Source organism: Gallinula chloropus, assembly GCF_964237585.1.
Source record: "Gallinula chloropus genome assembly, chromosome: 26".
Lineage (NCBI taxonomy): Eukaryota > Metazoa > Chordata > Aves > Gruiformes > Rallidae > Gallinula > Gallinula chloropus.
This window is the reverse complement of record NC_140111.1, coordinates 742,403-755,678: the sequence shown is the minus strand read 5'-3', so window position 1 is coordinate 755,678 and position 13,276 is coordinate 742,403.

Genomic DNA, 13,276 nt, shown 5'->3' with positions numbered 1-13,276 from the left:
GACAGAGAGGGTTTGGAAGGGGAAACGCTCCCGGGTGCCGAGCAGGGCGCGGGTTTAGTCACACACACAACACCCCAACTATCGCCCCCCCCTTCTACCCCCCGTAGCCAAGGCTGAGGTGCTCTCCCACTCTCCTCCCTCCCAGAGAGGAGCTTGTTTCCCCAACCTCACCTTATTTTTAGAAGCGTTTTCAAGGTAAATAAATAAATAAGCGGGGATCGCAGGGCGCACACGACACATGATGTAACCGCCGGCACCGACGTGGCCCAGACCAGCTCGACACGCAACGGCCGGTCAGAACACAGCTAAAAACAACAGAAAACCGGCAAAAGCACGACCCAGCCCCGCACGAAAACAACACCGGCCCAAGCCCTGCAGCTCCTCCCGTAGCCTGACCGGTTCCATGGAAAACTACAGTTTGTCATTCCCGAGGATTTTACATAACAGGGAATCTAATCCGTGCAGTGCCTGCCCGCCATCCACCTGTGCAGGGACTGACGGAGCCGACACCCCGGCTCCAGAGGCTCTGCCTTCTGGCGGGGGCTTTACTAAGATCCCCCAGCCCCACGAGGCCAGCTCTCGGTAAATTCGGGCCGCTCTGTTTCTCCCTGGATGCCACCCACTTTTACAGCCAAAAGGAGGCAAAATCTCCCTGTAAGCGAGCGCTGGAAGATGCTGATCCTGCGATGGAAGAAGTAAACAGCCGTAGGGATCCCGGGGAGCGTTTGGGGGTTCAGCTGGGCTCTCCCGGCTTCTGAGGGGGGGGGAATAATTCGGGACCGGGCAGGGCCGGGTCAGGGGGGAAAAAACCCACCCAAAACAGCTGAGAAAAACATCAATAAAAACAATAAAAATAAATAAATGAAATGAGCCGCCGGAAAGTAAATACAGGCAAAGGGTTTCGCGGCTCAGCCCCGCACGGATTAGGCTCCGGCAAACCCCGCGGAGGGCTGAGCGCTCCGTGACACAGCCGCGGCCCCGCTGACAGCGCCGGGAGCCCACCGGCCGGCCCCGGCCCGCTACGTTCCTGTTTTCCAGGCGGGTCTGGGGCCGGGGCAGCCGCTCCCTCCGCGCGTTTTGCAAGATTTGAGGTTATGCAATTTTTTTTTTTAATTTTTTTTTTTTTCCTGTCGACTTTTAAAACTTCGCATGTGCCCCCCCCACCCCCTTCCGCCCCCCCCACCCCCCCCCCCCGCCTCCCGGTTAAGGAGTGGTGATTCCCACCCCCGTCCCCGTCCCTCCCCGGGGGAGCGGGGCCGCGATCCGCCGCCGCGGTGCCGCCGGCCACGTGAGGGGGCCCCGGCCCGGCCCGGCGGGACCCCACCGCCCACCCGGGCGCCTCCGGGCCGGGGATCTCAATTTAAAGTGGCGCCATCCGCCCCCCCACGTCCCCCCCACCCCGCCCGAGGGAGCCGCAGCACCGGGGGCGGAGGGGGGGGGGGGTTGGAGGGAAGGGAAGGGGGGGGGGGGGGAAGAGGAGGAAGAGCAGCGGGCCGGCGGGTCAGCCCGCCCCCGGTTCCCCCCCCCGCGACCCCCCGCGCTTTCCCCGGCACCGGGAAGGGAGGGGGGCCGGGGCGGCGGGGGAGCCGCCTCCCGCCGGGCGGAGAAGTTGGGGCGCGGCGGCCGCCCCGCAGCGGGGCCCGGCGGGGCGCGGCGGCGCTAACAAAGGGGCGGCGGGGGAGGCGCGGGGCGGCGGGCGCGGAGCGGCGCGGGGCGAGCGGCACCTACCACGTGACGAGCGGCGAGCGCGGTCCGGGCGGGCTCGGCCCCCCACAAAATGGGCGCAGTTTGCAAACAAGCCCCGGCCGAGGGGCGGCTGCGGCGCCGCAACCGGGGCGGGCACCGCCAGCCCCGGCCGCAGCCCCGGAGCCCCCCCCGCCCGCTCGGGCCCGCCCCGGCGGCAGGGGGGATGGGCTCGCCCGTCTCCCTCGGCGGGCGCAGAGCGGCGGCGGCGGCCGCAGTCCGGGCTGGGGCGGGCGAAGGGGGGGGTGGGGGGTGGGGAGCGGCCCCCCCCACCCCCGGCTCGGAGCGCTGGGCGGCGGCGGCGGGGCGGGCCCGACGGGCGGCGGGGCGCGGCGGAGCGGGCGCTGCGGCGCTTTTCTTCTCCCCCCGCTCCCCCCCGCTCCGGGCGAGCGCGGCGGCGGCGCGGCTCGGAAAATGGCGGCCGGGCTCCTTCTCTGCCCTCCCCCTCCCGTCAGCCGGAGAATGCACCGGGGGGAGGAGGAGGAGGAGGAGGAGGAGGGGGGGGGGTTCGGGGACGGGCGCTGTAGCGCCCCTGCCGGCCGCCCTGCGCAGCGCACCCGCCGCCCGCCCGCAGCCAGGGGGCCCCGCCGAGCTCTCGCCGCCGCAGCGCCGGGCGCCCGCCGCGCGGAGGAGCTGCAGTGCGGGAGGGGCCGGGGCCGCCGCCGCCGGGGGGAGGGAGGAAGGGGGGGGGGGGGAAGGGGAAGAGGAAGGACGGGCGGGGGCGGGGCGGACCCGCCGCCTATTGTCCGTGCGCCGCGTACGCCGCGGCGGGCGGCTGCACCCCTGGCGCAGCCCGCCGGGGGGCGCCCGCCCCCGCAGCGCGCAGGCGCGCTCGCCCCCGCTCAAGGGCGGGGTACCGCGAGGAATGCCGGGACGTGTAGTCAGGCGCCCGCCACGTGCCGCGGCGGCCGGGCGGGCCCGGGGCGGGCAGGGCCGAGCCCGCGCCCGGCGGGACCTGACCGAGGCGCCTCCCGCCGCCCCCGAGCCCAGAGCGCCCACCACGTCCCGCTCCGCACAGCACGGCCGTCACTGTCGGCAGGGCTTTCCCCCCAGACACCACGTCTCGGCCCCACGGGCCCAGCTCTGTCCACAAACATCTGCGGCAAAGCCCATTAACCCCCCCCCCCCAGCACGCCCCGAGCCCCCGGAGCCGGCCAGACGGTACTGCGAAGTACAGGGCCTCCTGCCCCGTCAGCTCCCCGGGCACGGGCAGGGGGAGGGCTGGCTGCTCCCTGCTGCTGCCCTCTGAGGCCCAGCGCCACGAACAAGCTTTCAGCAAGTGCCGTGAGGAGACTCAGGGCCAGACACCCCAGGGAGCCCGATCAGCACAGCCGAGAGCTTCCTGCACCCCGAGAAGACGCTTCCTCCCCACCCCAGACGGAGCCCGTCCCCCTGCACGCGCAGGGCGCTGCGAGCGGCACCGCAGCGGGAGCCCGTCCGCTCAGGGCTGCAGAAACCCCTTCACCTCTTTGACCTTCAGCTCTGCCATCTGCACCAGGGTGAAACCCATCTGCACCCCCAGCAGCGCGGGCCCCTTCGCCCCCCACACCCGGGCTGCCACGGAGCCGCTGCGTGCCGCTGCCAGGCGCAGGCCCTCTGCCCCTCAGGCGGGTCTCCGCCAGCACACATCTCCCCTCGCTGCACCTCTGCTGCCTCTACAGCAGCAATGCAGTTACGCCAATTAAAACCCCCAGTGCTTTACAGCCTCATTCGTCTGCAAAGGGAAAAAGCTACAGCAGCAACGCTGGTACACACCATCCCAGCAGGATCTGCCCTAGGGAGCCGGGATGAGAGCAGAACAATGGGAAAAGTTGTGTCTGGACTGCAGAATTGGGCAAGACTTGTGACTACTGTTCTGCAGCCAGCCTGGGCAACCCTGACCTGGGTTATGCAGCATAGAGACACATTTCTTTCCACCTCTTGCTTCAGATCCCACCACCACACAAGGATTTAGAGATACACAGTCAAGATACTACTACTGCTCTTTAAAGTCTAATACATCGCTTAACGAATCATGCCATGGAACTGCCACTACAGCTGATTATTTGAGGGCTAGGAAATTCATAAGCAACGGATTTCAATGTTTTCCTTAAGGGCCTCTGTGGCCAAAACCACCCCTGGGGCCAGAAACCCAGCGTGTCTCTGCTGCCCAACACAAATGCTCAAAACTTTGCTCATACTTCAGTGCTTTTCAATTAAAAAAAGAAGAAAAAGCACCTAACTAAGGCCAGCAGAGACACCAGTGGTGGCTTCTTGCCCTGGCAGGGGTCAGCAGGCACCCAGCTCTGCTCCAGTGCATGCCATCCATCTCAGTCACAGCCCTCCCCTCCTCGATGCACGTTCCCTGTCCCAATGCACCAGTTACCCAGTCTCAGCAGTTTCATGCAGTACCTGGAAATAAACTGGCCCCTGAACTGGGCTTAAAGTCAATGATGAAACAGTGCTGAGGAGAACATCAGGACAGCGTGTTACCAGCAACCCCGTACACAGCCCGGCACCGGGTCAGACAGAGAACACACACTAAAGGTGAGAGAAATGCTGTTTCTGAAAGACTGTCACACCAGGAACTCAGCAGCTTCGTGCTGTCTCCTGATCCATTTCTCCTCACCACACTGTTTAGGAAGCCAGGCCATGGGATCCTACAACAACACACACACCTCTGATCAGTTTTTGTCATTTCCTGGTGAATCCACCTTGAATTCAGTGCAGCTAAAAAGCAGAAGTAGCAACAAATGCATTTTCATACTGGAGCAGAAGAGGGAGGGCAGTCTGGCGGCGGAAGTTGGAAGAAGTTCCTGTGCAATGAGTTCCTAATCTTGTGTTCATTCTGCACCCAGTTTTCTGCTAATTGGGGGAAACTAACCAAGAGCTGAGACCTCTGCTTGAGTCTGGTACAGATCTGGAGCCTCCTGCAGCACAGACAAGTCCACAGCTTTCATCATTCCACCTGATCTGGAGATGATGTAGCAAAAATTGTTGTGCAGTCTGAGATTACACAGCTTTGGCCTCTAACACACACCTTTTTCTAGCCCTTCCAGTCTCCACTATCCATTCAAAAGCACAACATCTCCTCCAGCTCACCCAGCTACTCCTGTACCTGCCATGCCCACACGTCCCTCACACAGCCCTGCTGATACTCCGGAGATGCCCTGCACAAAGAGGAGGCACCTTCCCCCGTGAGTCCGCCTTTTGACAGCATCATTCTCCAAACCCTTCCTTGAATTCACCCTCTTCCACAGAGCAGAGACCACACAAACCACAGGGTTCAGTATATGGCGAGTGTTACGTGCCCAGCTGCTCACACCTGGTCACTGCTTTGTGTTTACACACACACACACACACACACAGCCTCTGCCCATCGCTCCTCATGACTCGCTTCCATTGCACCTGCCTCAGATGTTTACACCTCTATGCAACAGGCATACACATAGTTGTACACATTAAATGTGCTGGGGCACGTGAAGGGAGACTTTTGAGCATCCAAAGGTGCTGGCTGGGTTTGAGGAACATCCAGCAGGTAGAAGATGCAACAACCATCAAAGAACACAGCGATGAGACTCCCCAGAGACACAGCTGCAGCTTTTGCATCTTCTTCTGCCACTGCATGTGACACCCTAAAGGCCAGTGGCTGCAAAGGCTTCAGAACGTGCAAGACTCATCTGGTTTGAAGCTAATTAGAGATAAGCTGTTGCAACAGGAAGAGATTTCATGGCAATCATGGTTCTTCTCCTACATTAGAGAAAGTGTCTGGTGACATTAAGGCACTCCTCAGCTGAGACACACAGACACAGCACATCCCAGCCAGCTCTTCTGACAATCTCCAGTAAAAAGGAAAGAAGAGGAAATAAGTCCTTAAAAAAAGCAGAAAGTAGAGCAACGTGAAGGTCAACAGTGCAGAGACTGGTAAAGCTCAGCAACCCTGATACCTCCCTGATCAGTGAGGTTCCTGTTCTACTAACTTCTCTTAAGGTGAAGCAACAAACCTACGTCTTCCTTGGGGACTCCTGTATCCATGGATTAAGCTTTAGCTTGCTTGATACAAGCAGGAGATTCATATCCTACTCACTAAAGCAGCTGAGTGATCCACATAAGTAACACTGCTTGTTTGAAGACCCCCTTGATGATTCAGATTGAGCCACTCAATCCAGAGATTCATCATTTCAAGGACAACTGGTGTTGGTTGTTCTCATACTGGAGACTCTACTCGAGAGCATCGGTTCCTCTCAAGGTTGTTACCCAAGCTTGAGGGAAAACCAGTTTCAGTCTGCTGGGCCATTTGTTACCATGACATAGCAATAAGCCATTTCACATCATTTCTGGCTCCAACTGCAGGATGTATTGCTGTGGTTTCCACGGGGACGAGGAGCGAGCAATGTGAGACTATTTAACAGAGGTAACAAGCCTCATCGCTGTACGTCTGAACCCCTGCCAAAGACACTGGTCTCACTGTGCTGAGTACCTGAGAATGCCACCCTTCCGCATCGGATCGATGCACACTGGGAAGTCAGGCTCTTCTGTACAAAGACCTCATGGGAACTTCTATTTGTACCAGTTTGGGGGAACCAGTGAAGCATCTCCCACAGAAAAACAGCAGGCTGTGTCCTCTCAGTAAAGCACCCTGAATGTTTGAGCTTGGTCCAGCTGGGGACAGCCAGCCAGGTTTCATGGACTTACAGAGGATAAAGCACCCAAGCACAGATTTGGTTGGAACCCCAGCTCATGTTGGCCTGTGAACTGCCAACACCATTATCACGTTGGCTTTGATCCATCCAAAGCAGATGTAGAAAACCAGACAGGAGATGCAAGAGTTGGTCCCAGGTCCCATCAGCCTTCTTGGGTGTTTGCTTAAGAAACACCGTGGCGGCAGGAATTCAGGCAATGCTTCCTCATGGCAATCAGTGAGATCTGTGCTGAGGGTGTCGTGTGATCCAGACACCTAACGATGCAAGCAGCAAAGTGAAGTACGAATGAACAGCAGAGTAAGGAAGGTGATGGCATGCTTATAAAGTTGCATTCCTTCCACTTCAGGTTATGAGGGGAGGAGGAAAGAAGAAAGAAAATCAGAAGAGAGAGAAATGCGATCTGGCACTACCCTGTAAGCCCACATCTCATAAAGCCACGAGGCTGAGTTCACTGAGCCCTTCACATCCCAACGCCAAGACAGACCTTATGGGGTTTGTATAGTTACAGCACAGACACCCACACCTGTGTTCCCACTGCTAGGGGCGATGCTCAGTCCCACTGCACAGCAGACATGCAGATTAAGGAGTTTTCATGTCAACAGAAGAATTACCAGGGAGCCCAGCAGCTGGGAGCAGACAGGGGTAGGCTACTGGCCGAGTGGCACTGGGCAGGCGGCTGGATTTACACCACAACTCAACCCTTCCTCTGCCTTCCAGCTGGAAATCCTTGATGCACTCGCCTTCATCCACGAGCCACGACTAAGGCCCACAGAACAGCTTCAGAGATTTGACCTGCACCAGTTTGAAGAGTCTCTGTGTGTTAATTCATGTTCCAGTCCCTGTGGAGAAGGGTTTTCTCAGGTCCCCTGAGAGGAGAACTCTCTTTCTGCTGTGGGGCACTTGCAACAAGCCTACTGCTGTTCAGTGGGTGCTTGTAACTCAGAGTAATCACACTGAAACATAGCCCATAACCAGGATATTGGACTATTTACTCTCTTGGTCACGCTCAAGGGTCATCCAGCATCTCACAACCAGATCTGTGCTCCAACAGCTTCTGTTCCAGAGGTAACACAACCTGTGAGACTGAGCTCTGAGTCTCGGAGCTTCACACAAATTCCAGCCAAATCCACCTGCCCTCAAACCCTCAGCAACACAGGAAAACATCAGCCATCATAGGTGGAAGAAGTCAAGTCCCTACACGCTCCCCTTACTAACGATACCTCCTTGGCCAAGCCTAACGCAGCAGAACGGGTGCCCCAGCGACTGCAGGAAACACCAGCCAGAGGAATAAGGCAGCAGCGAGTTCCCCTCTTCAGCGACCAGCACCAAGCACAGAGAGCTCTGGAGCAGCAGAGGCTGCAGATCCCTTCCTGCACCCACCAGATGCCAAGGACTGGGCAGACCTTCCTGCTGCTCTGCTCAGAAAAACCCTCCCTCCCCTCTGCCCAGCTCCAGCTTTATGAAGCTTAAGGGCTGTAATGGAGCTGCTCTCTCCTGTGATGAAGCATCATCACAAACTGTGATGGTAACATCAGGTGTGAGGGTACGAGCACAAGTGGGACAGGGGATGCAAAGCCACTCGACTACGTACGAATCCAAGGTTGGAAGCAGTTGGCACAGAACAGATGACACAGTCACACACACTCAGAAAACCTCCACGGGCACAGCTCCCCCCCTCAGCTCCTGTCAGCTTGTGGGAAGCAGAAGGGACCTGGTGTTACCCTCCCACGTGCCCATCCCTGGGCCACTCCACTGCAGAACACAGGTGCCTTCAGCCCCCTCCCAAAGCCCAAGCTGGGGTTCTCCCCCCTGCTGCCAGGCACAGGTCAGGGCTGCACAGAGCAGCCACTACCTGCAGCTTCCCCAGCCACCAGCACGACCGTGACACTGTCTCTCCATTTCACATCGGTTCAGGTGCTGTTAAATCTCACTTTTCTTACTCTCCCAGACTGAAGCAGAAGCCTGATGAGCCCCCGTTTGGAACCAGAACGTTTAGTGAGGGCAACACGGCTGCCACAGACCCTCACCAGGCAGCACATGCACCAGAAGCTCACGCTGACAATGCCTGGGGGCTCCACAGGTACCCACACGGGCATCAAGCTCCTCACAGCCCTGCACTAAGCCCTCACTTATCCAGCACACCAGCACATGGCACTTTGGAAGTCAGGAGCAGTGTCCTGAGAAGCCACCCGCTGCCTCCCTGACGGCTTCAGCAGGAGCTGTAGGCACACAGACTTCCAAGAAATTCAGTGATAACCTCTAAAACCTACAGCAGGGAGCTTTAATTCCTTTTTAAAGCCCCCATAACAACTTCTGATATTATGTGTACAAAGAATAAGAGCCTTAACTGTTGTGTGAGCCAACTGGAGATCAGATACCAGAGCAGATTTGTCTAAGGTCAGCACGAAAGGATCGAGTGAAGATTTTTGGGTTTCCCATTAGAAGAGAATTTGTCTAAATTCAGCCTCCATAACTGGCCCGAAGTCAGGCTGCTTTGGCTTGTAGATTTATGGAGAGAGGGAAACATCCTTCCCTTTAGGTTCTATTCAGCTTCACAGAACCCAATTGCTTCTTAACCTGTAGTAAGATCAGCAGGGCAAGAGGTGACTTGTCAAAGCATCAGCCAACCCCGGCGCCCTCCGCTCCAGAACCAGAACCACTTCAGCTGCCTCACACATGGGAAGCCAGAGGCACGGAACCACGAGCATGAAGCCTGGGGTTCAGAGCTTTGGTTGTCACAGACAGAGCCAAGGCCGCTCGACAGCAGCAGCCGAGACCCTGGGTGCTGTAACAAGGCACAGGCCAGGTTCTGTCAGTAAACGGCTCTGGCTGATGTAAACCTGAGGCTGAAAGGTACAAGTAGCACAAGGGGGAAACTGAAAAGCTCATTCTTCTCCAGGGTGAGCCCTACCCTGACGCCCCAGAGGTGCTGCACACGAGGGCTGGTAACGCCAGGAAACACGGACACCGGCTCCCAAGAGGCTGCCCATCGCGTCACGACACAGGCAGCAGGATGGCTTCGGAGACAGAAACACCCCCACGCAGGGAATGACCCCCCAGTCCCACCTGTGCTCCCCAGCCTCCATTTTAAACACACACCTCGGCCAGGAAGCGGCATGGGGGGGGTCCAGACCCATCCCGCACCCTCCGAAAACCAACACCGGCTGCAAAGGCAGCTCAGCACCTCCAGCCCGGCCAGCACGGTGCTTCGCAAAGCCCGCAGCTCGGCCGCACCACGCCAGGCAGCTGGGGGGGGCCGTACCTTGCTGGGCATCGTGGCCAGGCCCATCCTCGCCACCCGCGGTCCAGGCGGTCAGCAGCAGCACGGGGACGGCCTCCGGGTCCTCCCAGCCGGCGCCGGGCAGCTCTGCAAGTTTCTGATTTATTTACTAGAGGAGGCGGAAAAATCCCAGACCTGGGGAGAGAGAGAAGGGCTGTCAGCAGCGGCGGGGGCACCGCAGACGCGCCCCCGGCTGCCCCGGACGCGGCTCCATCCCGCCCCGGGCCGGCCGGCGGGGACGGGGCCCCGGCAGCGCCCGCAGGCCGGGCCGGGGGTGCGGCGGCTGCCGCCCCCGGATGCTTCTAGAAGCCCCCCCGGGCCCGGCCTCGCTTCCCCGGGCTAAAATGGAGGCCCGGGCCGGGTGGGGGGGTCCCCGCTCCGCACGGAGCCGGCCCGGCCCGGCCCCCCGGGCAGCGCGGCGGGGCGGAGCTCTCCCCGGCGCCCCGGGCCCTGCGGCCGGCCCGCCCCCCCCACCTCCCCAGCACGGCGAGCCCCGGCCCCCAACTCCCCGAGCGGGCGCGGGAGGAGCCGCCGCCTCCCCCCCGGCCCCACCGCGGCCCGGGCCCCGCAGCCAAGTTGCGGGACGGCAGCAGCGGAGGGGGGAGGGGGGGGCCCGCTCGACTTGGCCTGGCGCTACCCGCAGGCGAAGGGGGCACCGAGGACTCGGCACCGAGGACTCCGCGCCGCACCCCCCACGCCCGCACCCCCCGCCGCGCCCCGCGCCGGCCGGGCCCCCCCACCCGCGGCCGCCCCGCACCAGCAGCGCCTCGCCCCGCACCTACCTGCGCCGCTCGGCCAGCCTTGAAGTGGGGACCTTCCGCCCTCCCCCGCCCCCATTGGCTGAGCGCGGGGCATGGGCCCGCCCCATTGGCCGCCGCCGCGTCAGTCAGCACGGGAGGGGCGGGGCGGGGGTGATTGATGCGGTGCCGCCGCTCGCCCCCTGCCCGGCTCCCCCCGCAAGCCCCCCGCCCCCCCCCTTCCCGCGTCCCCGGGACCCCCCCCCGCCCGGTGCTGCCCCCGCCCCCCGCGACCCGCGCCGCCCCTTTCCCCGTAGGCCCGGCCCGGCCGGGAGGCCCCGGGCGCTGGGCCGCCTCCCGGGGCAGCCGCGGGTCCAGCCGGGCCGCGGGACCGGCGGGGGGGGCGGGGGGGGAGCGGTGGTCCCGCCGCAGCGGAGGCGGGGGGCTGGGGGGGGTGTCCGGCGGGCGCCGGGGCTCGGCTGCCCCGCAGGTGGCACCGGATCGCGACCCCCGAGGGACTCGGGGCGTCCCGCGGGCCACAGGCCACCGGCGGGGACACGGGCCGGGGCCCGGCCGGTCCCGGGAGCGGCGCCGGGCTCCCGCCCGCGGAGACGAGGGGTCCCGGCCCGCGGGCGACGCCGGGCCCGCATCCCGCGGGGCCTGTGGCCCACGAGTGTCGCCGGGCTCGGTCCCGCCCCGTGCGTGGCAGCGGGTCCCGGTCCCGCCCCGCCCGCAGCCCCACACCACGGGGCACGCGGGGCTGGGGGTGACACCCGCATCGCCCACCCCCCCCCCCATTCACCCCGTGACCCCCCGCCCGCGGCCGTGCCGGCGCTGGCCCAACCCGGGCTGCGGCTGCCCTGAGCCAGCGGCCCCTCCGGAGCCCGCTGGGCCTCACCTGCTTCTCCCAGTACAGGGACCCCTGCCCCGGGCTTCTCCTGCGTGCTGGGCTGGGGAGAGGGGATGTCCCAGCTCTTCCTCCCACTCCTGCTGCTTCTTGTCACCATCTTTCAGCTTTTATCCCGGTGACACGTGGGGTTGATTCACATCAAATTGCCCCACGGCCCAAGGAGGAGACAAAGTCCTTTGCTCTTCGCTGGGGGTCCTTGTGCGTGTCCAGAGTCGCTGGTTCCCCTTGGGAAGGTGGAGCTGGGGCCAGGTTTGCTCCAGGTCTGGCGATGGCACAGATGACACTCTGCTCCCCCTCCAGGAGTCACCCAGAGGGTTTGTACCACCCTAAAACATCCCCAACAACTGAGCAAAAGCGAATTCTGCTGTATGGATCAAAGGAGAAAATTCCCACTTCTGGCTCCTTGGGCAAGCTGAGCCGTGTTGGGGCTGCGCTGCCCTGTCTTGCCCTGGCACCTCCCCAGAGTCCAGGTAGGTCCATTCACTGGCCGATGCGGATGGACAGACAGACACTGCTGTGCCCAAGGGCTTTACACAGGATGAGCTGAACGCTGGTACCCCATCCAGTGCAGGGAGGCAGGGGATTACCACGCACACGTGCCTTAGGAGATGCAGCCTTTCCCTCCTCAGCTGTTCTCTCAGCTTAGGACCCTGTGAACCTTTCACCACCACTTCTGGCGCAGGGAGGAGGCAGCGGGAACTTCTGGCCCCGCTCAGTGCAGTGGCCAAACTCCTCCAGAAAGACTTAAATGAAAGGTCAGGGGCAGCCACAGACACCCATCTCTGCCTCCCCGTCCCCAGGGACGGTGATTGGTGGTGGTGGGTACAACGGGCCATTTCTTCTGGTTACCCAGGGAAATCCAGAGTGAAGTCGTGTTCTGCAGGCAGCTCCCTTAACGAAGCGTTTAAGGGGGGGGGAGATGTGCTGCTCACCCAGTGCAATGGGCCTGGGAAACACCCACCAGAAAGGGCCTTTTCTCAATCTGTTGAGACACAGGAGAAACCAAAAGCAGCAGAAAGCAGCAGAGTAATAATCCTCTTGTCTTCCTAAACTCACTTCCAGATGTCCTGATGGCCAAGAACTTCTGTAGCCCTACACGTAGGAGCTGCTGGAGGTTGATCAGGAGTTTTTAACTGGTAAAATGTCTGTAAAGATTGTCAGAAAGGGACTCAGGGCTCCTTTCTGGTCATGGTTTCTGGGGTATTTTTGAGGGACTTGACCTCCCAAAGTGTGTTTTGATTTTTTTTTCTGGTCTGGGAGGCATTTCTGACGCTTCCCTTACCGGTTCTGTTAGGATATTTCAAATCCTTCCCATCCTATGTGGCTGAAATAGCCCGGGCCAGGAGAGCAGGTCCCGGATGAGAACAAGCCAGAGCATCCCATGAGGAGGGTGCAGGAGCTGATGGACAGACCAGAAATACATCCAGAGCCACAGACAAACCATATGGGCACCACCAAATTGTCCCAATCCCAGGGGAACACGACAGTTGGCTCTGGATGGTCACGCAGCCCAGGTGCCACATGTCACCCCCTCTGTGCCTACTCACCTGTTTCTGTCTCACGTCACTGTCGCAGCTGCTGCAGCGGCTCCTCTGTCTCCTTCACCCTCATCCATCCCACATCCTCCTCCACGGGCTTTTCTGGGTCTGGCATTCCTGGTCCATGACTTTGCTCCACAGCTCTGCCCAGCTGGATGTGAGGATGCAGAGGCTGGAGAAGCGTTTGCTGTCGGGGTCTGGTGCTGCGACCCCAGGGAAGGGACCGCGTCCCTGCTCGTCCCTGCTGCTCACTGCTGTGGGATTGCTGTGCGAGGAGCAGCTCCCAGGGTTTATACAGCAGCTGGACCCAAACTGAGAAGTCAGGTGCTCCACAAACACGGATTTGAGAAGCAGAAGGGCAAAAGCAGCAGAGGAAATCTCCTCTG